This window comes from Capra hircus, chromosome 17 (genome assembly GCF_001704415.2).
Source record: "Capra hircus breed San Clemente chromosome 17, ASM170441v1, whole genome shotgun sequence".
Classification (NCBI taxonomy): domain Eukaryota; kingdom Metazoa; phylum Chordata; class Mammalia; order Artiodactyla; family Bovidae; genus Capra; species Capra hircus.
The window spans coordinates 62,167,854-62,184,578 of NC_030824.1; positions in this window are offsets into that span (position 1 = coordinate 62,167,854).

The window sequence follows — 16,725 nt, forward strand, 5'->3', positions numbered from 1 at the left end:
CACTAGCTCAGGAGATTTTCCAGTGTTGAAAGTCCAGCCTGGCTTCCTCATATTATTTTTTATAAAATCAAAGAGGAGAAAAATGAGCTAAAACGGGAACTGCTAGATTTTGGAGAAAATCTGGAGGAAATATAAATGATTCAGGATATGCTACTCTCAGAAATAAAAATGTCGTATTCTCAGGGTCATTAGATGACAAAATATTCTCAAGTTAAAATATGGCTTCCACATAAAGGTCAGATCCTTGAATAGCCTCTAAACCCCTTCCATAACACATTATGAAGATTTAGGACAATGCCTTACAGAAACTTTCCAACAGACAAAAGATTTTCTGAAAATGTTAAATGCATGCTTCACAGACCCTCCCTATTGAACAACAGGGCCTCTAAGAATATTTAAAATATGGCTCATCAGTAGTGCATGACAGAGCAGGGTTTATCTCAAATACATTTGGGGTTGATTTTTTTTTTTATTTTCCTGGTGGAGTGAACTGCAGTAACGTTTAAAGAAAATCTGGAATGCAAAGTCAAGTGGGCCTTAGGAAGCATAGTTATGAACAAAGCGATTCCAGTTGAGCTATTTCAGATCCTAAGAGATGCTGTTAAAGTGCTGCACTCAATATGCCAGCAAATTTGGAAAACTCAGCAGTGGCCATAGGACTGGAAAAAGTCAGTTTTCATTCCAATCCCAAAGAAAGGCAATGCCAAAGAATATTTAAACTACTGCACAATTGCACTCATCTCACACGCTAGTAAAGTAATGCTCAAAATTCTCCAAGCCCTGCTTCATCAGTACATGAACCATGAACTTCCAGATGTTCAAGCTGGTTTTAGAAAAGGCAGAGGAACCAGAGATCAAATTGCCAACATCCGCTGGATCATGGAAAAAGCAAGAGAGTTCCAGAAAAAAACATCTATTTCTGTTTTATTGAATATGCCAAAGCGTTTGACTGTGTGGATCACATTAAACTGCAGAAAATTCTGAAAGAGATGGGGATACCAGATCACCTGACCTGCTTCCTGAGAAATCTGTATGCAGATCAGGAAGCAACAATTAGAACTGGACATGGAACAACAGACTGGTTCCAAATTGGAAAAGGAGTACATCAAGGCTGTATATTGTCACCCTGTTTATTTAACTTATATGCAGAGTACATCATGAGAAACGCTGGACTGGAAGAAGCACAAGCTGGAATCAAGATTGCCGGAAGAAATATCAATAACCTCAGATATGCAGATGACTCCACCCTTATGGCAGAAAACAAGGAAGAACTAAAGAGCCTCTTGATGAAACTGAAAGAGGAGAGTGAAAATGTTGGCTTAAAACTCAACATTCTGAAAACGAAGATAGTGGCATCTGGTCCCATCTCTTCATGGCAAATAAATGGGAAACAATGGAAACAGTGACAGACTTTATTTTGGGGGGCTCCAAAATCACTACAAGATGGTGATTGCAGCCATGAAATTAAAAGACACTTGCTCCTTAAAAAAAAAGTTATGACCAACCTAGACAGCATATTAAAAAGCAGAGACATTACTTTGCCAACAAAGTACATCCGGTCAAAGGACTATTGTTTTTCCAGTAGTCATGTATGGTTGTGAGAGTTGGACTATAAAGAAAGCTGAGCACCAAAGAATTGAAGCTTTTGAAATGCGGTGTTGGAGAAGACTCTTGAGAGTCCCTTGGACTGGAGGGAGATCAAACCAGTCCATCCTAAATGAAATAGCCCTGAATATTCATTGAAAGGACTGATGCTGAAGCTGAAACTCCAACACTTTGGCCACTTGGTGCAAAGAACTGACTCATTGGAAAAGACCCTGATGCTGGGAAAGATTGAAGGCGGGAGGAGAAGGGGATGACAGAGGATGAGATAGTTAGATGGCATCACCAACTCAATGCACTTGAGCTTAAATAAACTCCGGGAGTTGGCAATGGATTGGGAGGCCTGGTATGCTGCAGTCCATGGGATCACCAAAAGTCGGACACAAGTGAGCAACTGAACTGAACACACGTTTAAGGATAATAGTTCTGGAAGAAGTGCTATTATTAAAAGTGATAGAGGTAGTACAAAGTAAAAAGAATGGAGAACCTCAACCTATGCCTTCTTATGGGCAAGAAGCAGCTGAGGAAGCAATTCAGTTGCAACCTCTATGATAAGAGAAGAATGATTAAGTGATCGGGACCAAGAGCTAGGAGGATAGAGCTGGGTGCAGCACAGAATCATTCCCAGGACTGGAAGAAGGACTGACTCTAATCTGAGACCTGGCTTACTTCACTCTGTGTAACACTTTCATTGTATATTAACCCGTACATGTGGAATCTAAAAAGCGGTATGAAAGGGCTAGTCACTCAGTTGTATCTGACTCTTTGCAATCCCCTGGACTGTAGCCCACCAGACTCCTCTTTCATTGGGATTCTCCAGGCATCACCGACTCAATGGACATGAGTTTGGGTAAACTCTGAAAGTTGATGATGGACAGGGAAGCCCCATGGCATGCTGCAGTCCATGGGGTCGTAAAGATTCGGGTATAACTGAGCTACTGATCTGATTAATTTATTTAGCATATATGTGCTATATCTTTGTTTAATTATTCTCATTGTTTTATGTGTCCATCTCCTAAAGAGATTACAGTGGAGTTTTTCTATAAATTACTATTATCTGGATTATATAGATCAATTTATTTCTGTATGATTATTGTAGTTATTAATATGTTTTATACAATTTTACTCCAAAATAGTTCATATTTTTATGAACTATTATGAACTATTAATAGTTTTATAAACTATTAAGAAATAGTTCACTTCAATATTTCATAAGCAGTTGTTACCTGGTATCATTTTTCAGTCACTCAGTTATGTCCAACTGTTTGTGACCCCGTGGACTGCACCACACCAGGCTTCCCTGTCCAGACTCCTCCAGGAGTCTGCTCAAATTCATGTCCATTGAATTGGTCACGCCTCCAACTATATCGTCCTTTTGTGTTAATCTGGTATGCTGCTGCTGCTGCTAAGTCGCTTCAGTTGTGTCCGACTCTGTGCGACCCCATAGACTGCAGCCCACCAGGCTCCCCAATCCCTGGGATTCTCCAGGCAAGAACACTGGAGTGGGTTGCCATTTCCTTCCAATGCGTGAAAGTGAAGTCGCTCAGTCATGTCCAACCCTCAGCGACCCCATGGACTGCAGCCTTCCAGGCTCCTCAGTCCATGGATTTTCCAGGCAAGAGTACTAGAGTGGGGTGCCATTGCCTTCTCCTAATCTGGTATAGTTATGTCAAAATTTATTCATTCTACTATTTATGGACTTTCGGGTTGTTTCCTATTTTTACAATTTCAAGCCAGTATATGGTTCTTATACATGTTTTCTTGATACATGCTTTTGGGAATACAGACACTAGGTGACAGAATAGGTGCATGTTTAATTTCACAAAATAAGCCTCATATTTTTGTGAAATGGCACCAAATTATGTTTCTATTAAATAGCATATTAGAGTTAATGTTTCTTCTCCTCCTCCTCACCAATGTCAGACTTTTTTTAACTTTTGATGTTGCAAAAGGGTTTGATAAAATTTTAAGAAACACTATTGTGGTTTTTAATGTAGAATTCTCGGTTACTAAGGAGACAGAGCAACTTCTGGACCATTCTGGTCTCCCCTCAAGGAAAATGTCTTTTAACAGTCTTTTAATATCTTTTATTCATTTCTTTTCCTATCTGGATATTGTCTTTTTACTGATTCATGGGAATTCTTTATATTATATATAAATATATAAATTATATATATATTATACATATAGCCAATTTGTTCTTAGTAATATAGGTTTATCTATCTAGTTTTTCTTTTTATTTGATTTTCAAATTTTTTAAAAATATATTTTTAATTGGAGGATAATTGCTTTATAATACTGTGTTGGTTTCCACTATACATCAACATGAATCAGCCATAGGTATGCACATGTGTCCCCTCTCTCTTGAATCTCCCTCCCACCTGCCATGCCGTCCCACTCCCCGGGCTGTCACAGAGCACTGGATTTGAGGCGCCTGTATCACAGAGCAAATTCCAGCTAGCGGCCCACAGAGCACTGGGTTTGAGGCGCCTGCATCACAGAGCAAATTCCAGCTAGCGGCCCACAGAGCACTGGGTTTGAGGCGCCTGCATCACAGAGCAAATTCCAGCTAGCGGCCCACAGAGCACTGGGTTTGAGGCGCCTGCATCACAGAGCAAATTCCAGCTAGCGGCCCACTGTGCATATGATGACGTGTGTGCACATTTCCATGATACTCCTTCACGTCGTACCACCCTCTCCTTCCCACTCTGTCCACAGGCCTGTTCTCAATGTGTGCTCTTGAAACAGATTCATTAGTATATCTTTTTAGATTCTACATATATGTGTTAACATACAATATATGCTTTTCTATTTCTGACTTATTTCTCTCTGTATAATAGGCTCCAGGTACATCCGTTCATCAGAACTGACTCCTTCCTTTCACAGAAATGCCTTCCTTTCACAGCTGAGTAATATTCCATTGTATATGTGTACCACAGTTTCTTAATCCGTTCATTGATCAGTGGACATCTAGGTTGCTTCAGTGTCCCAGATATTGCAAATAGTGTTGAAGTGAACATTGGAGTTCATGAGCCTCTTTAAATTATGGCTTCCTCAGGGTATACGCCCAGTACAGGGACTGTTGGGTCATGGAATTTTGAGCCATGCTACACAGCATGCAGAATTTTAGTTCCCCAACCAGGGATCAAACCCTCACCCTCTGTATTGGAAGCACAGACACTAAAACACTGGACTACTAGGGAATTCCCTTCCAAGTTTGTTCTCATATTTTTATTCTCATATAGTGTCTTATAATGATCTAAAGTACTTACATTAATGTATTTTAGTGTTTCGTTGAGTATCTTTTGCATTTTGTTTAAGAAATCTTATATCACTATAAAAATACAAAAAACATCTTCTCTATCTATTTTAAGAACTTATATAAATTGGCTTATATAATGGCCTTCATGATCTCAGAATTTATTTTTGTATAGTGTAATATAAGAATGAAAATTCATGTTTCCATGAATTAATGTTCTATTACCATTTATTTAGTATTCCAAATCTTCCACATGGATATTCAATTCATCCTTTCACTGAGAAATCTTTATGTCAACTTTATTACAAATTAAATTTCCACAGGTCATGAATGTCATCCTGGATTTTTATTTTGCTTCATTGCTTAGTTGACTAACTGTGTACTAATATCAAACTGTCTTAATAATATAACTCTATAAAATCTTATTTCATAAAGAAAGCCTCATCCCCAACTCTACCTTGTTCAGAAATGCCTTGGTTACTATTGGCCCATTGTCCTTCAATGTATGTTTTGGAAATGTCTTATACAGAATATGTAAAATAGTCTTGTTGACATTTTTTTGAAAGCTTAATTAATATATAGAAACTTTTGGTAGAATGTACACATTTCTATATATATGAATGCCATATCTCTTGATCTATTTAGATAGTCTCTTGTCTTTTAATAACATAATATTCTCTACAAAAAGCTTACCCTTTTTTATGTACTAGTTTTAAAGTATTGCATGTATTTATTGATAATGTAAATGTTACCATTCTTATTTATGAAATTTCAACTTAAGAATAACATAAATACATAAAATTCACAATCATGTACATAAAACAATGAATTATGGAATTGAGAACACGTACATTTAACTAACAAACTGATATAAAAATTGAACATTATCAGAACTGCAGAAAATTCATTCAAGATGCATCTCAAAACTTTCCCATTGTAGAAGTACCACTACCCTCTCTAATGCATACATTGATTTACTCGGTTTTTTAAACTTCAATTCAATAAAGTCATATAATGTGTGTCTAGTTTCTTTAGCTCCGCATTATATTTGTGAGATCCATCACATCAAAGTGTAGCATTAGCTGCTTTGTTCTCATTGCCATTTGGTGTTACAGTGCAGTGACGTTCCACCACTTAATTTTCTATTCTAACACTGATGTGTAGTGTTTGGCTATGAGTAACGCAGTATGGTTATGAACTTTTTGGTATACATACTAGTAAACATATGTTTACATTTCTAATTAGTAAATACTTGTTAGATCTATAATTTTAATCTACCCCACTTAAAAACTAGTAAGTTGGCCTATGACCCTTTACTGGATGCTAGCAGAAAACAAATAACTGAATCAGAGGCAAATAGTTTATTTCTCATGACACAGCAAGCAACATGCATATTACTATGTCTGTGTCACTTTCCTTGCCTCCCCAGCAACACTAGGCCCAAATCTCATGGGAATGAGGCAGAAGCCCAAGCTGGATGCCTATACACATAAGTGCATGTTAAGTAGCAGTGGAAATAGCAAGCATCTTTTTCTTCCAGATAAAGTAGCAAGCTTTCAAAACGTTATCATTAAATACAATGTCTGCTCTATGTTATTACCATTTCTAATATTATTATTGTTAGAAAGTAAAAGTGAACTGCTCAGTCATATCCAACTCTTTAGGACCCCATGGACTGTAGCCTACCAGGCTCCTCTGTCCATGGGATTTTCCTGGCAAGAGTACTGGAGTGGGGTGCCATTTCCTTCTCCAGGGGATCTTGTTGACCCAGGGAGTGAACCCAGGTTTCCTGCATTGCAGGCAGACACTTTACTGTCTGAACCACCAGGGAAGCCACTATTATTGTCATTGTTGTTGTTATTGAAACATAATTTAAATATAATATAGATGTTTTCACAAACGTACACAGACCTCAGTAAGTCCCTGTGGTAGACACAATTCCAAGGTCACCCCCAAGTTTTCCATTCTCTAGGACACACACCTTCTATTATTCCCTCCCCCTGAGACAGAGTGACTCCTATGAATATATTAGGATATCACTCCCTTGATTATGTTATATTTCTATAGCCAAAGAGATTTCACAGATTTGATTACTGTCCCTTACCAGCTTGCTCCCATCATAAGGGAGATTATCCTGAGACAACTTTACCTAGTCAGATAACCATAAAGAAAGAAGCAGCAGCAGTAGACAGTTGTCCTGGTCCATAAAAAGGTAATTATTCATATTGTGAACTGCCTTTTGAGGGAGTCATGAAGCTAGAACCTGAGGCTGACCCTTAGGTATTAATGATGATTCCTGGCTGAAGGTCAGTGAGACACAGGAACCTTAGTTCTATGGGTGCAAAGAACTAAACTCTTTGAACATCCCAGGAACTTAGAAAAGGGCTTGGGACTTCAGAGGAGATGTCAGCTCCAGCTAACATCTTGACTGCAGCCTCCTGTGACCCAGAGTAGAATGCCCGTGATGCCAAGCCCACACATCTGACTTACAGAAACTGAGATAATAAATGGATGTTGTTTAAGCCGCAAACTTTGTGGTAGCTTGGTATGCGGCACTAGACAGCTACTGCATTCCCTTCTGCTGTTTCTCCAGGTAATTTTCATATCCTAGAGGGTGTTCTCATTTCAATCACTCTATCTTAGTCTTACCTTTTCTAGAATTTCATGAAATTGCTACATATGGATATATATATAATATAATATATATATAATATAATATATATATAATATTATGTCTTTTTGCTTCATATTTTAGTGTATATCAGTAGTTTGTTCTTTTTACTGCTAAATATTTTATTACGTGAATACACTGCAATTTGATGATTCATTCACCTAATTTTGATGTTTGGGTTGTTTTCAGCTTGGGGATAATATGAATAAAGCTACTACTTTGAACATTCTTGCCCATAAATCTGGATATATGCTTTTCTGAACTAATTGCCTACTGTAAAATTGTTGAGTCATACGGCAGGTGGATGTGTATATGATATCACCAAATTGTTTTCCAAAGGATTATATTGTTTTTCACTCCCGCCAGCAAAGTACAATCATGCCAATTCCTCTACATCTTGCCAACACTTATTATTGCCAGTCTTTTTAATAGACTCTGGAGTAAGACTACCAGAATTTGACCCCTGGTGTCAAACACTTAGTGTATGACTTTGAACAGGTTATTTTCTGTACCTCAGTCTTCTTTCTTTCTTTTCTTAAGTTATTTTTAATTAGAGGATAATTGCTTTACAATGTTGCATTCATTTCTGCCATAGATGAACTGGAATCAGCCATAGGTATACATATGTACTCTCCCTCTTGAGTCTCCCTCCCACCCCTAACCCCATCCCATCCCTCTAGACTGTCAAAGCACTGGTTTTGAGCTCCCTGCGTCCTACAGTAAGCTCCCACTGGCTAACCCTTTTACTTAAGGTGATGTATGTTTCCATGCTATTCTCTAGGCTCCTCCCACCCTTTCCTTCCTCCACTGTGTCCGAAAGTCTGTTCTCCAAGTCTGTTTCCATCCCTGCCCTGCAGATAAGTTCATCAGTATAATGTTTCTAGATTCCATATACATGCATTAATAAACAGCTTTTGTTTTTCTCTTTCTGACATGCTTCACTCGTATAATCGGCTCTAGGTTCATCCACCTCACATTAGAACTGATTAAAATGTGTTCCCTTTAATGGCTGAGTAATATTCCATCGTGTATATGTACCACAACTTCTTTATCCATTCATCTGTTGTGGACATCTAGGGTGCTTCCATGTCCTAGCTGTTGTAAATAGTACTGCAATGAACATAGGGGCACATATGTCTTTTTCAATTATGGTTTACTTAGGGTATATGCCCAGTAGTGGGATTGTTGGGTCATATGATATTAGATGTCAAGCTCTAGGTTTCATTCCTAGTTTTAATAACATATCTCTATACTGTCCTCCACAGTGGCTGTATCAATTTACATTCCCACCAATAAGGCAAGAAAATTCCCTTTTCTCCACACCCTCTCCAGTATTTATTGTTTGTAGATTTTTTTGATGATGGCCTTTCTGACTGGTATGAGTAATACCTCATTGTAGTTTTGATTTACATTTATCTAATAATGAGTGACGTTGATCATGTTTTCTTGTGTTTATTAGTCATCTGTATGTCTTCTTTGAAGAAATGTCTGTTTAGGTCTTCTGTCCATTATTTGATTGGATGTTTGATTGGTTGTTTTTTCTGATATTGACCTGCATGAGCTGCTTGTATATTTTGGAGATTAATCCTTTGTCAGTTGTTCCACTTGCTGCCATTTTCTCCCATTCTGAGGAGAATGTCTTTTCAACCTTGTTTATAGTTTCCTTTGCTGTGCAAAAGCTTTTAAGTATAACCAGGTCCCATTTGTTTATTTTTGGTTTTATTTCCCCTACTCTAGGAGGTGGGTCATAGAGGACTGTGATTTGTGTCCAAGAGGGTTCTGCCTATGTTTTCCTCTAAGAGTTTAATAGTTTCTGGTCTGATATTTAAATATTAATCCCTTTTGAGTTTGTCTTTGTGTATGATGTTAGGAAGCATTCTAATTTCATTCTTTTACACAGAGCTGTCCAGTTTTCCCAAACTGGGAATATTAGTATCTGATCCATAGTCCAGGAGCACCTGATCCCCTTGGGTTTTGCTGGTGGCTCAGTGGTAAAGAATCTGCCTGGGAGACCCAGGTTCAATCCCTGGGTCAGGAAGATCTCTTGGAGAAGGGAATGGCAAATCATTCCATATTCTTGCCTGGAGAATTCCATAGACAGATGAGCCTAGCAAGCTACAGTCGCAAAGAGTTAGACATGACTGAATGACTAACACACACACACACACACTCACACTCACACTCACACTCACTCACACAGTAGTAAAGAATCCACCGTAATGCAGAAGACACAGGAGACACAGGTTCAGTCTCTGGGTCAGGAAGATCCTCTGGAGGAGGGCATGCAACCCACACCAGTATTCTTGCATGGAGAATCCCATGGACAGAGGAGCCTGGCAGGCTACAGCCTATAGGGTTGCAAAGAGTTTAACAGTAGTGAAGCAAATGAGCATGTACTGATCCACAGTTGCTTTACTGACTAAAAGAGTTTAAACATGCAACATCCTGAGAATTGTGCTTGACATCTAACATCATTTACATTAAAATTATTGTTATTTATAATTCTGCACTTGTATTCATAATAAAAATTGTTCTGTAATTTTCCTTTCTTCTACTCACCTTCTAAGAGCTTTGCTGACAATAAATTAGTAGTAACATTATGTTCTTACTTTTTCTGTTCTCTAGCAAATTTTATAAAATATTAGAGCTATCTAAATTTTATTAGTGTTTCATTTTGAGAAGAATTTTAACTCCTGATTCTATTTAATTGTCATGAGAAAATTCTAATTTTCCATTTCTCTTGGTATAAGATTGATAAATTATATTTTTTCCGTAAATCTATTGTTGTATCTAATTACTCATATTCATTGGTTAATTTTTTCTACAGTCCTTTAAATTTTCATTGCATCTATAATTATGAACTCAATTGTTTCCTAATATCTCTTGCTTTTCTTTTTTTAATTTTTTGGTCTTACCATCATTTTGTCTGTTCTTTCAAACTCAGCTGTTAACTGTGTTGATCTGCCCCACTGTATCTTTATTTTCCTTGCCATTCATTTATGCTTTTATCATTTGTTTTTTTCCTATTCTTGGCAGGAATAGGAAATTCTTTTCTTTCTTAGCTTCTTAAATTTGATGTTTGATTCTTTAATTCTCAGCCTTTCTTTTTAATGTGTCATCATTTAAAACTAAATTAACATTCCCTCGATGCACACTTGGAGATGGAAATGGCAGTCCATGTCAGGACTCTTGCCTGGGAAATTCCTCGGATAGAGGAGCTATGGGGTTGCAAACAGCTGGACACAACTGAGTGACTAACACTGTGCACACTGGGTCACCCTTGTAGGTCAGCGGGCGAAGAATCCGCCTGCAACATGCGAGACCCTGCTTTGATTCCTGGGTCAGGAAGATCTGATGGGGAAGGGATAGGCTACCTACTCCTGCATTTTGGAGTTTCCCAAATGGCTCAACCCGTAAAGAATCTGCCTGCAATGCAGGAGACCTGGGCTCAATCCCTGGGTTGGGAAGACCCCCTGGAGAAGGGAATGGCTATCACCCCAGTATTCTGGCCTGGAGATTTCCATGTACTGTATAGTTCATGGGGTCGTGAAGAGTCAGACATGACTGATCAACTTTCACTTCGCTGTGCACACTATTAGCTGCACACCAAAAGGTTTGGTATGAATTGTTTTCATTAAAACTTAATGCTAAATATTGACAAATTTCCATTATTGTTTATTTTTTAATATGTGGTACACATACATATGTTTTTCTAAATTTCAATATGACATCTTTTCTCATCATCTTTTTTGTTATTGAATTTTATCAAATGATTTTCTGCATTTTTGAGAATATATGATAAAAAGAAAATAGTATTATGTATCTCTATTTTGACAGTAAGGTGAATTTTATAGTTGTTTGTCACATGGTGGAACATTTATTGAAACAGATTTTTTACCTAGGTTATGGTTAAGTTTCCTAAGTATGTTTCCTATATATGTATGAAAAAGTATTTTTTTATTTTTATTTGTGGAATATAGTATTTTGTATTTTATATATGTATTGATTGATTTTGCTAATCAAACTTTTCAAAATCATGATCTTACTGATTTTTTTTCCTGTCTGCCTGATCTATTAATTATTGAACATTAATTATTTTATTCACTTGTGAACGTGTGAGTGTTAGTCTCTCAGCCATTTCCTACTCTTTGTGACCCCATGGATTGCAGCCTCTGTCCATGGAATTCTCACCTGTGGTCAATTATAATTTGAATTCAATAATAAAAAATTATTATGGAAATTATGACTTTGTAAAATTGAAATTCTTATTTGTAATTTTTTTAACCTGTTTTGAGACTATATCACTAGTCTCATACAATTGTATCTTTCTGGTATCAAACTTATCAGTAAGTATATGGTGATCTTTTTCGTCATTCGTTATCTTTTTACGGGTTGCCCTGGTGGCTCAGACGGTAAAGCATCTGCCTGCAATGTGGGAGACCCAGGTTCAGTCCCTGGCTTGGGAAGATCCCCTGGAGAAGGAAATGGCAACCCACTCCAGTAATCTTGCCTGGAAAATCCCATGGACGGAGGAGCCTGATAGGCTACAGTCCATGGAGTCGCAAAGAGTCGGACACGACTGAGCGATTTTCTTTTTTCTGTTACTTATAAAACTACGTTAGCTTCTTTTGGTTAGTATTTATCTCGTGTACCTTTTTTATATTTCATCTTCAACAATTGCATATTTCTATTTTGTAGGAATACCTAACTAAAAAGTCTAATCTGATAGTCTTTGTCCTTAAAAGTTAAGAATTTAGTCCATTTATGTTATTGTTAATACTTTTTAATGTGTTTATTTCTGTCCTGTTATTTTGTGCTTTTCATTTTGTTTTTCTATAACTAAGGAAGATTTTGTTTGAATAATATAATTTTCCTCCTCTTGCTACTATCTATTTATAGAAAATAAATAAATCTTTCTAGGCTACTTTTTGAATAACTTCTAACTTCTCACCCAATTTTTTAATTCCCTTTTTAACTGAGTTTAATATATAACTTAACATATCCATTAAGTTAAAATTGCTGCTTTTGTGAATAGAAGCTCTTTCTGATTGTTTTCCAAACTTCCTCAAAAAGTTTCATATGCCCTTTTTCTTTGTTTATATACTTGATCTCTATTATTTCAAATTTATTAATGATATTTAATTTTTTCTGTCTTGCAATTTAAAATTATCATGGATAATTTTATATGATTGTTTGTTTTAACTCTGAACTTGTGTTCATTGGAACATTTTGTTTATAGAATTCTTTGAGGCCTAATCTGAGGTGCATTTTCTAGAGAGGAATTGAGTTTGTTTCTGCTTATTCCTAGGAGCATCACTAATCTGGATTCACTTTGCATGAGTTGGCATGAATTTGTGCTATAGACTCACAGGATAGGAGTATTGTGTTGTGATATCTCCAAGGAGAATTTTTCATGATCTTCTGATAACATAATCAATAGAAGAATGATTCTTCTATCCACTTCTGCTAGGCAACCTAACACTGCCCACATAACCTTGGGGGCGGAGGTTTCTGTAAGGCAGTTGTATTAGACTCCGTATTAGTGTACAGCCATAGGCTGCATGTTGAGTTTCTCCCATATGCTGTAACCAATGGAATTAAAATTCAAGGTCACCAGGGTTTGGCAAGCATCATCAGAGTGGCTTAGGCACTGGCTTACCTCCCAAAGTTCCATCTTTCACTTCATTTTTTGACCTTTGTTGATTCCAACCTTTTTTTTTTTCCTACCTCTGTTGTGTACTAAAATTTTATATTTAAAAAAGTTGTAATTTTGCCCAGGTTATTAGTAACCTGGTTATTCTGCAGTATTTTTTTTTTCAGAGAATCCAGTCTACTTTAGTAGTAGAAATAGAAAAAAGCTATATCTTTTAAAATATTTATAGAATCTGCCCCTTTTCTCTGTCCTACCTCCAGTATCTTAAGTTCAGCCCTCAACTCAATTCTTACCTAGGTCTTAGTTTCACTTTCCTTCACAGTGTGGTACTGTCAAGTTTTTATGGAGTATTTTTCAGGCTTGGCGTAAGATCCAAATTCCTTGGCGAAAACAGAGAAGGGATGGTAAATAAGATGTGACTTAAACTGAAGAGTCTGCTTTTAGCAAACAGAGACAGTTAAAAACTGGGTTAATCAATAGTGTATCTTGCAGGATATAAGGCCACAAAGTTATTTCACTTTACTTTTTAGTATTAAATCATAGATGTCTACTTTGCAATGAAGAAAATAATCAGAGTTCCCAAGTTCATCACTTGTACTTCAAAGCACATAAAATTGTTGGCTTAATCTAAAAAGCTCTTTGACAGCAAGTTTCAAGTACTTAAGAATGCATGGAGCTTCTTGGCCATGAACAGAATGAACAGAAAGATGGATATATGCCTCAATATGGAAGTCTTCCAGCATGAATAATTCTATTGCAGATGGATAATGATATGTTGTCTCTCTTTGTTGTTATTGAGCATTAGAATGTTATTAACACTTTGTTTCTTTATCTGTTACCTACAAAGTAGAGATGAAGGGAGAACCAGGTTCTTCTCAAAATGAATTTTCACAGCTTGTTTTTATTAGAGTTTAAGATACTGTGATTTTTAAATCATGTGATCAGTTCCTCCAGTTAATTGAATACTAATTTTAAAGCTTAAAATCTTTAATGACAAGAGAGTTCAAGGAAATACTGAATCAGATAATGCTCTATTTTATTTTTCATTCTCCTGTGCAGTATACAAGGTACACACTCTGTTTCACACACACACACACACACACATACACACACTTTATCAGTAATCCAGTGAAAAAGTTCCTGGCACTTTAAGTTCTTGGACAGAAGGGGGAAGTTTTGTTGATAATATATCAATACATCTAATATATTGGCAAAATGTCATTTAGTAAAAATCTTTAGATAGTGAAAAGCAAATTTCATGAAGAATATTACCATGGTTATAAACAGAATAAGAAACACAGCTGTTCAAGTAACAGTGTTGATATAGATGTTTCAGAGAAACAATATGCAATCAATAATTCCCTGCCAAAGACCTGAAATTGATAGCACACACTTAGCTACGTAAGCTCTAGACTTGAGTGGGATGAGAACTATTTTCAATGTAAGGGGTTTGCTGAGATGGATAACTGACTTCATAAAACTTAATCATTTTTGGCCTACGTGTCTTCATACCTTTTGCCTGTTCTTCCCTTATAACTGATGTACAGTTAAAACTGGGCCACTCTGTCTCAAGATATCAGGGTCTTGCTGATTTCATTGTCTTCCTAATAATCATTCCCTGTGTCACAGTAATCAAATGCAACAGAAACCTGACAATTCTGTTCACTGCAGCCCAGCACTGGCCAGTAGAAACAGGACAAGCCAAAATGTAACATAAAATTTTTTCTACCATATTTATAACAAAGGAGAAGAGACAGAGGAAATATTTTAATAATCTATTTTATTTAATCCAATGTCCAAAAATAGTATCATTTCAAATACAATCAAATTTAACATTATTAATCAGATAGTACACCTTTTTTTTTTAAATTAAGCCTCCAAAATCCTTTATGTATTTTAGACTTCCTGCACATTTCAATTTGGACTAGCCACATTTCAATATTCAGTATCCAAATGCGACTTAGTGGCTACTGCATTGACAGCGTGTGTGAGCTCAGTTGCTTCAGTCGTGCCTGACTCTTTGCAACCCCATGGACTGTAGCCTACCAGGCTCCTCTGTCCACAGAATTCTTCAGACAAGAATACTAGAGTGGGTTGCCATGCTGTCCTCCAGCGGATCTTCTCAACACAAGGATAAAACCTGCATCTCTTGCATTGCAGGCAGATTCTTTACTGCTGAGCTGCCTGTACAGTAATAAACAACATTTTTTTAAGAAGCACAAAACACAGGTTTTATGAGTATGAACTCATCCGCCTCGGTGATAATGGAAGTTTGAGAATACACTTAATTCTCATTTTTATTCCCTAAGATTGAAATACACATCTGTTTATTTGACAAATATTTTTTCTTTGTTGACGGCATTTTATGATGGACTTAGTGGTAGCGTTGTAATTGTAAATCATCCCCTCTCCTGTGGATCTTACATTATCATAAGAAGGGACTGACAAACAATTATTGAATATATATTTTGTGCCCAAAACTCCTCTAAGTGTTCTTTATTTAGTATCTCTGGCATATTATCAGGAAGGTACTAACTATCATTCTTTCCAGTTTACAGATGAGAAAATTATAGTCATTTAGCTCATTGCAATAATGTCCTGTCTCCATAGTATTGAAATTCCCCAAATGAAGTAACTGATTCCCATCTAAAGAGTCCTAGGGCAGTTGTGTTCAACCTTGGCAGCACATTGGAACCAATTGGTAAGCTTCTTAAAATTACCAAAGCCTGAGAACATTCTTCAGAAATTCTGATTTAGTTGGTTTGAGCTTCAAAAAAAAAAAAAAAAAGACCCAAGTGATTCTAATATGCTGCCCAGGTTGTTTAATCAAGGAGATTTAATCCCATGGTCATGGGAAATTGCTGCCAGTGACCAATAATAGTGGTCCCTTTCTAATTTTTGCTCAGCACAGTATAATTAAGCTTTGGCTTTGTCATTGATACCAAGTTTCAAAGCTTTTACCCAAGTTCCTTTTGTTAATGGCATCTTCTGCTCACTTAAGAGATAACAAATATTTAGCTCTTGCTAAACTTTCTGTTGAGTCTGGAGTCCTTCTCTAAACCGCTACCTCAAGGCAGGACTAAGTTTGCATTTCTAACAATACCCAGAAGTCTCTGATAGTGTTTATCCAGGAGGTATACTTGGAGAACTATGGATAAAGGGTCTGCTTCATTTCCAGCCAGTCACTAGAGGTGAGAGCTTCATCCGACTGGTCATCTGTGCACATCACCAGAAGCCATTCCGTGACTGCCAAAGTGAAAAAGATGCACGCCCTACTCTGCCCCGGGTACAGGAACCAACACGATCTAGCTCAGAGTCCTCAGCTTGAGCACTGCCCATTATCCCACTCTGGTGCTGCCGGGGGGACTTTGCGCAAATGTGACAGTCATTTGGAAGAGATCACCAGGAAGAAAAGAAGACAATACCACTTGATCCCGCAGCAATTTGCAAGCCATTTTCTGACAATACTTTCTAAAGTCTTTCTTGACTCACAAAGGAACAAATACTGCCCCTGGCCACTGAATATGCAGAGATTAGGTC